The following is a 9,142-nucleotide window of genomic DNA, read 5'->3' as shown; positions in this document are numbered from 1 at the left end:
ATTTTAATGTGTATCGTGACGGAAGACATGTGCCGGCAAACAAATTTCTGCGGGTTCCACACCTTTGAGTATAATTGTGAGCAAATGCGTTCTCCAACGCTGCTGGGCTGTTAGCTTGATGCGCCACGGTAGCGCTGCCTCCTCACAGGTTCAATGAACCGGGCGAGCAGCGGGTCGGTGAACTCGGCAGCGCACAGTGCGTTCTCCCTGAGACGGCAGACACCCTCCCAACGCAGCGACGGTTGCTGCCGCTCGTAGCAGGGACAGCCACTTCCTTCCGGTAGCACCCTCCTTTCTCCTCCCACCTCCTCACGAAAAACCACAACCTCCCCCCACCCCCAACATCTCCCCCCTCCCCCTTGCCCACCCAACTTTGTCCCAACCGGTCGCCCGGTACCCCGAAACTCGTCGCCATCAGCATTCATTAACTCTTCCCATTCTTCGCTGCTCACACAATATGCATAAGCGAGCGTAAATATTCATAACCACCTAATCTATATACAACGAGGTTCCATCAGTCGCGAGTGACAGCCATATTTCAGAGCCCCTCCTCCCCCCACCCCCATGCCCCCGGCTGCAGCCGCCGCCGCGATGTGGTGCACTCTCAGAGCCGGCCAGGCGCCGCTGTAGTGACTTGGGTCTCAGCGTGTGGCAGTCTATCGCTTAATTAATGCCCACTCGTTTACCTTCTGACCCTGTACTTTCATTGATTTATGTATGAAAAGAAAGTTTCCATGGTCCACACATTATAGGAAACGTCAACAGTGTATACTGATTCACACCAGTAAGTGCAGCATTGTACAAATTACGATAAGAAATTAGTTACCGAAAGTGTTATCGTGATAGTGAACGTTTCGATATTCCTTTGTAAGCACTGGTATTGATTACGGTATAAATAAAGAAAAATATTGAGAAAATAATGTGATGTTGAAGTGGGTGTGTTACTGTTGTACGATTACGTTAAAATGATTAAAAAAGTGTAACAAATGACCAGTTATCATAGGCGTAGCTTACATCTCTGTCACACTTTGAATTATCCCTTTCCATTCCTGATTTTTTTCCTTCTATCCCTTTTGCTAATCTTACCCTATTATTTCTCGTTCTTCTTTTGTCCTGTCAACTTCTTCTCCAGCTTTGAATTCTACTGTATTGCTGGCATATATCTTTGTTTAAGGTCTTTCTTCACATTCGACAAGAACGTAATGAGTTAATTGCTTAATATGATATTAATGAAACTGACATTTCTTAAGTTTTGTATATTCATTACTATACATATATACGTTATTATCATTTTTATTATTCATGGTGAAGCAGAACCCCACCGAAAAATTTTCAGAGGTATAGTAAGGACCAAAACAGGAAAAAAAGTTCTAGTAAACATGAGCTCTACTGTGCATACCTTAGGAGCTATGAGCACTTGTTCAGATTCGCTACTGTGAAACACATCTCTTCTACTGAACAATTGCTCATAGCTCTTAAAGTATCCACTGTAGAACCCATGTTTACTATACAGTACTTTTGTACAATAATACCGACTCGTAAAGTTTATCGGCGGAGTTCTGGTTCACCCCGTATATTGATCGTATACTACACGAAATGTACTTTTGATTCACTAAGCATGTCTTTTCGATGTAAGAGAGGACCTGAAGGCTAAATCTGGTCAACTGAAATAAATACGTAAATATACAAATAAATAAAGAATCATTCATCGCGGTACAGCAAGATACAGTGTAGAGACGCTAGTATTTGAGAAAGAGGGAAGTTCCTACGGGCATTAATGGTGTACTTTAAGAACGAAATGAACACTCAAGAATTGTGCTCAGGTCCTAAGCCATAATATGTGTGTATATCGCAAAAGAAGGAATATTAAAGTTCGAGTACGAATAACAGTGAGATTCACTCGAAGTCGTAATATGTATACGAGGTGCGACAATAAAGTTGTGAGACTGATGTGAAAAAAAAGTTTCTTACCATTTTAGTCAGGTTTAGTGTTGTCTCCTTCAAAGTAGTTCCCTTCTGATTGCACACACTTTTTCCAGTGCTTCTGGCATTGATGGTAACATTCCTGGAACTCATCTTCTGTAATATCCTCCAAAACCCTCGTCACACATTTTTGGACATCTTGTGTTGTTAGAAAATGGTGTTCCTTGACCGCCGTTTTGACTCTTGGAAATAGAAAAAGTCGCAAGGAGCGATATCTGGCGAATAAGGTGGCTGTGGTAGTACTGAAATTTGTTTTGAGGTTAAAAATCGCTGTGATGACAGAGAAGTATGGGATGGTGCATTTTCATGATGCGGAATCCAGTTATCAGCAATGTTGGCACAGACACGAAGAACTCTTTTATGAAGTCTTTCTAAAATTTCTTTGTAGTAATATTGGTTAACTGTCTGTCCAGGAGGCACCCACTCTTTATGAACAATTCCCTTGGAATCAAAGAAGCACCCAAGCATGTATTTCACTTTTGACTTTGACATGCGAGCTTTTTCTGGTCTGGGTGATCCCTTTGAGCACTACTGCTAACTTTGGCGTTTTGTCTCTGGTTCGCACTGAAAAACCAACTTTCAACACCAGTAGTAACATGGCTCAACTATTCTGGATTGATTTCCGTTTGCTCTAACAGATCGACTGCCACATTTTTCCGTGTTTCTCGCTGTTGGGGTGTGAGACTTTTAGGGACCATTTTTGCTGAAATCTTTCTCATACCAAGATCTTCAGTTATTACTAGACGAACCGTTTCTCGATTGATGTTCAGTTCTTCTGCAATCATTTTCACGGATAATCTTCGATCAGATCGTACGAGTTCACGCACCCTGGTCAAGTTGACATCCGTCCGTGTGGTTGACGGTCGTCCACTGCGTCTTCATCTTTAACATTTGTTCTGCCTTCACTAAACATTTTATGCCAACGAAAAACTTGAGCTCTTGACATAACCTCCTCCGCAAAAGCCTTCTGAAGTTACCGTAAGTTGTCGTCGCGTTTTCACACAACTTAACGCAAAAAAAATGGCATACCATTGCGCAATATTATGTGGTTCCATTTCAGTGACGAGAGACACAAACACGTGTTAACTTATTACAGTACAATTCACGACTGAGCAGTTGCATCGATGTGCCACTTGGACTAGAAGCAACTTATAGACCAAAGTCAAAGGTATTATGCCAATGCAAGCCTGTAGGGTTGCCAAATCTTGCAAAGAAAATCAGTCCCATTACTTCATTGTCGCACCTCGTATACTGCAAAAAAGGAACATTGAAGTTAGAGTACAAATAACAATGAGATTCACTCGTAAATAAAGTAATTTATAAAACCAGTCGCATAACTGAATAGCATACTGTGGACTGGCACTAGAAGCACGATCAATTACAGCAGATTATACCCTAGCAACATTTCTTCATGAGACTATCTGTGGAATAAACAAAGCATTTTCCGGACTGAAAGAATTTTTTACTTAAACTGCTCTTCCTTCTCTCAGAAAGTGTATGAAACTACAGTAAAGTCTCCATGTTAAAATATCTGAACAAATTCTAAACGATAACTTAAAACGTTTGATAAGATGAGACCTGTCTCGATAACATGATGACTTATGCTGTCGTTCTTGTCGACAAAAGGCAGTTGAACACATTCAAGTTTAAGTACGCAAACGTTCGGTGATGGTCAATTAAAACAGAACGAACATAAGTGACGAACAACTGCATTATCTTCTCTAATGGTACGTGAGTCCTTACTGGAGATTTTTAGACAGATATATGAAGAGGTGTCTCCCAATTTGTAGGTGGTTACAAATTATTTGGAAGTCTGACACGATATCATTAGTAGCTCGCTCCAAATCTTAATGGCCAGACGGGGAATTGAAACCTGATTTTCCGCGTCCAGTGTTTTACTACTGTGCCGCAGTACACTCTAGTTAATATTTTAATTTGTTCGTAGCATTCTGGGAAACTGCGGAGGTTATATTAAAAAAATATGCACGACGCTTGCGTCACTTAGAACAGTGCTTCAGAGTTTGGTGTTATTATCAGTTAGTGTAGACGAGAAATATCATAGCATGTAAGGGAAGCGCTGGGATAGTCGATAATAGAAGGTACCAGATACAACCAGAGAACGTGAACAATAATTTTTGTTAGAAAAACGACGCTATTCTTGCGAAACTCTCTTGGGTAAATTTAACGAACATTTAGTCAAAATAGAAAGTGTAGCAATTCTTCATGTTCTGTCGATTATCTTGCATACAGATTACAAGAATAGAATGAAGGAAACAAGAGTGTTCACGGATAGATGCAGTTATTTTTCACAAGCTCCATACGCGAGATATGGAACAGAACAGAATGGCTAACATTAGTATAAAATTGCCTACAACATGTACTGCAGAGTCGCTATCGGTGTATATATTTAGTAGATGTAGTTAAAATTTTGATTCAAGCGACCCGAAACAAATCGTGCGTTGTCGGTACACTTGTTTTCGATGGCTAGATTGTTCACATACTCTTCCTCCTTCAGTAGCCATTGACTACGAAATGGAGCGTTGCTAGGACGTGGTGCGAGACAGGTCAGACAACATCCCAAAATATGGAAATCTCCCTGGGGCAAATTCGTCCCGCTACACTTTAAATACACTACTGTCTGTAGTTCTTCTTCTTCTTTTTCTCTTGCTTCAGCATTGTACCACATCGTGCGCAGAGTCGGCAGGGATAAGTTCGAATTTGGCACGCTTAATGTTAAGGGGTGGCTGGATGCCCTTCCTGCCGCCACCCCATACCCCCGGGACGGAATTAGTGTACCCAAACTGTCTGTGTCTAGTGTAAATCATGAAACAGTGCAGATGTGATTCAAATGTCAGCAAGTCGTGTAACTGAGGTGGGACGTGCTGACAAGCCCGGTATTCACCTAGGGGGATGTGGAAAACTGCCTAAAAGCCACATCCAGGCTGGCCGGCACACCAGCCCTCGTCGTTAATCCGCTGGACTGATTGGATCCGGGACCGGTACGCCTACCCAAGTCCAGGAAGCAGCGCGTTAGTGCTCTCGGCTATCCAGACGGGTCTCATTACCATCTGTAATTGCATGTGGATAATTCGTCTATGACACACAGATTACCTCTGACCCCAAGGCACAGCAGTACTTTCTTTCTTAGCAACAATATGAATGATTGGATATACCCATTTTAACCATATGCTGTTTTTATTTGAATCTTAATATCTACCTGTTTGTACATGTGTTGCATTTTATGGCCTGTTCTGACTGTAGAAAATTTTAGTTTTTATTTTTGCTTTTGTGACCATAATAAGAGTCCAGGCTCCATAGACAAACAGCCAGCCGACATTAAGAAATAGTCCACCAGGATGTAGGGACAAGATAAGTGGCGGAGGCTGCAAAGTATGGCTTGTTGATCAAATAACTTAGTGTTTGACTTCCTGCCGGAGGAAGCAGCATGAATCAAACTTGAACAATGGAAGACGCAAACACCAGGGCCATAATAGAGCAAGAGAGAGTGTCAGTCACGTGAGGAAAAGACTAGTTTGGAATCTAATTAAGTCGTGTGCAGCTAGAAATGAAAGTGTCGTGTGGAACCGAAGGCATTCTTGCCGACAAATTAGAAACGAGAGTGTCGTGTGGAGCCATAGGCATTCTTGTGCAATCCGATCACTTAGAAATGAAAGGGTCGTGTGAAACAAATTAACTCGTGTGCACCCAAGTACATGAGAAACGAAATAAAAGGTCAGGCAACAGAATAACTAGAGGCAGAGATTCAGATGCAGATTCAGAGCCAGTACCGTCAGTTTGGAGATTCCGCAGCGAGACGCCAGCAGGGCCCATAGCAGCCGATACAGCTAATAAAGACTTCAACTACGTGAAGACGGTGATAGACTCTGGTGGACACTCAGGAACTGCAGGTCAAGTAGGATTTTTAGAGGTTGACTGGAATAATGTTGAACAGAGGCTGTCAGTCTTTGTCTCAGTTACTTAGAGAGAGTTCAGTGCTAATCAAGAACAAGTGATTGCTTTGTACTTGTTTCTTATATGTACCGGCAATTAGGTTTGAAGCAGCAAGTCTGAATAAATAGACTGAATCTTACTAAGGGGTTTATGGTCCAACACCTCACATAAGTATATGTGAGAATAAACTTGATAGAAACTAACCAATCTTTTCTGCCTATTGCAATTCTGTAACCTATTTTCAGGAAACTTATTTGCTTGAAACCAAGGAGATCCTCTCCCTCTCATCTCCGATATGAACGTTGACAGCAATTTATAGCCAACCCATTGTCGTTAACGTCCCGATTGCGCTACGCAGTTCGCACTTACTTCATTCTGGTATAGTGAGGCTGTGCCGGGACATGACATAAATAAATGGTGTCAGGTGTGGGGTAGTTTCGGATTAGGTGGGGTTGTAAGGAAAGTAAGAGAACAAAGATTAGCAGTTGTGTCACCAAGTATCACCGCAAAAAGAAGAAGCCATTACGAGTAGCAGCGCTCAAGATTCGCAAGCAGAGCCGAGCAGAGCCGATTAGAGCCGAGCAGAGCCGAGCAGAGCCAAGCAGAACCAATCAGAGCCAACCAGAGCCAAGCAGAGACAGAGCACCACCGAGCAGCACAGAACATCCCAGGCAACATCAAGACATCTGAAAAAGGCAAGCCACTTAGACATCTTAAATATAAGGTCCCTTGTGCTTGTATACAATGACGTCCCCCAGTAGTGACAGAACAGGTATAAGTGCTAAAGATGCGTTAGTATTTGTTCCGAAAAATTTGAAGGTAACAAAAGAGAATTGCAAGAGTTCAATTAAAACGTGAATGCTGCATTTGAAGTTGTAAAAACTGAGAACGCAAAATTATTGTTTCAATATGTCAGCCGGCCGGTGTGGCCAGGCGGTTCTAAGCGCTTCAGTCCGGAACCGCGTGACCGCTACGGTCGCAGGTTCGAATCCTGCCTCGGGCATGGATGTGTGTGATGTCCTTAGGTTAGTTAGGTTTAAGTAGTTCTAAGTTCTAGGGGACTGATGACCACAGATGTTAAGTCCCATAGTGCTCAGAGCCATTTGAACGAGTTTTTTCAATATGTCAAATCAAAAGTAACTGGGGATGCTAGATCAAAATTATTAATAGGGAAGAACACAAGCAATTGGCCTGAAGTAAGAAGCATTTTAGAGGAAAATTATGCGGACAAAAGAACTATTGACTTTTACGCGTGTAAAATGTTCCAAGCTACACAGCATCAGGGGGAATAAATTACCTCCTGGGGAAATAGAATAGACTAATTATCCACATCGTTCCAGGTTGCTGTAGCATGTGTAACAAATAAGGAACAGTTAAAGGGTGCAATAGAACTGGTTTATGGTCTAGGCCGTGCATGTTTTATTCAAGGGTTAGCGAATGATACAATACAGATGATTGTACGCAGTCGGGGCGAAATCATTAATTTAAGTAAGGCTGTAGAACTCGGGCAACAATAAGAAAGTGCAATCATGTCAATGAGAGAAAAGAATAAAAAGTCAAGGGAAATAAGCAGTCAGAATTATCGTAGACACCAACCAAAGCAGATGAAGTGTTACAATTGTGGTAAAGTGGGGCACATATCCATCCAAGCACTGCAACAGAAATACCAAAGTAAGATGCAGACACCCAGCAGGGCAGAAGAAGCACGGAAATTTCAAAATTATTGTTACCATTGTGATGAACCAGGGAATATGGATGCGAAATGTAATAAAATTATTATATGCGAAAAATGCCTGAGGCGTGGGCATAGGGAGAAAGACTTCCAGCCGCGGTGGCCGAGCGGTTCTAGGCGCTTCAGTCCAGAACCGCGCGACTGCTACGGTCGCAGGTTCGAATCCTGCCTCGGGCATGGATGTGTGTGATGTCCTTAGGTTAGTTAGGTTTAAGTAGTTCTAAGTTCTAGGGGACTGATGACCACAGATGTTAAGACCCATAGTGCTCAGAGCCATTTGAACCATTTTTTTTTTTTTTAGAAAGACTGTCGAACTCCTACATGTTATCAGTGTAATAAATATGGGCGTTCAGCATCGCAGTGTAGACAGAAAATAGAAAAGCTCCGAAGAAAAGGGACGGGAAACGAAACAGGCGGTACGGGCAGCAGTCACTCGTAGCCACCGTTAAATGGTCCAAGGTGAGGGTAGCAGGCTGCGAAGCTGAAAACGGTGTAATGAAGCCTTATTGCAATGAATTGGGTAAAGAATTGATGCTTTTAATAGACACAGGAGCCCACAGCAGTTTAATCAAAGAAGAAGTGATAGATAGTGGAATGCTGGTGAGTAAGGACGAGGTACGGGCGTTAAAAGGAGTAACACAGGATATGATGAACACGTTCGGTGCAATGACGTTGAATTTACGAGTAGCTGGAAGGGTGTTAGGCGAGCATACTTTCCATGTGTTAAGAAAAGACACAGATGTCCCGTATAGTGGTTTGGTGGGTAGAGATTTCCTACAAAAACATAGATTATTGCGATAGCCGACTAGAAATAAATGAGAGGAGTATTCCGTTGATCACAGCATCTGAAGGCGAGTTACCAAAGAGACAGAGGAAAATACGAAAGTTTAATGTACCGACGGGAGCACGGAAAGGCCGTCAGATAGATAACAGTAAGCTGAACGAGTTACATGAAAGAAAATATTGGAACAGAGAGTCTAAAAGATAATGAGATATATGAATGGGGAAGGCCACAACAAGAAGCGTATGAAACACTGAAAGAGAAGTTAATAAATCCTCCTATACTACAGTACGCTAGCGAGCCAGTGGGTGTGATGGACCTTCCATCGAGCTACAGACCCCCTTGAAGATGTCCTCCGCAAACGGGGACGCAACGTTGGGAATTGACACAGAATTCATCAACCGACCACGACATAACAGCCCGGATAATTATAATGGACATGACATTTCTGGCCGTGAAAGTCTACATTTTAAGGTTGCAGTAGGTACTTGGAGATGAAGAAGCTTGCACAGGATAGAGTAGCATGGAGAGCTGCATCAAACCAGTCTCAGGACTGAAGAGCACAACCATATCTTTTAGTACGAGCTGTGATTTCCCTTATTTTATCGTGATGATCGTTTCTCCCCATGTAGGTCGGTGTCAACAAAATATTTCCGCATTCGGAGGAGAAAGTTGGTGATTGGAATTTCGTGAGA

This window comes from Schistocerca americana, chromosome 8 (assembly GCF_021461395.2).
Source record: "Schistocerca americana isolate TAMUIC-IGC-003095 chromosome 8, iqSchAmer2.1, whole genome shotgun sequence".
In the NCBI taxonomy this organism is placed as follows: domain Eukaryota; kingdom Metazoa; phylum Arthropoda; class Insecta; order Orthoptera; family Acrididae; genus Schistocerca; species Schistocerca americana.
This window is presented reverse-complemented; position numbering follows the sequence as displayed.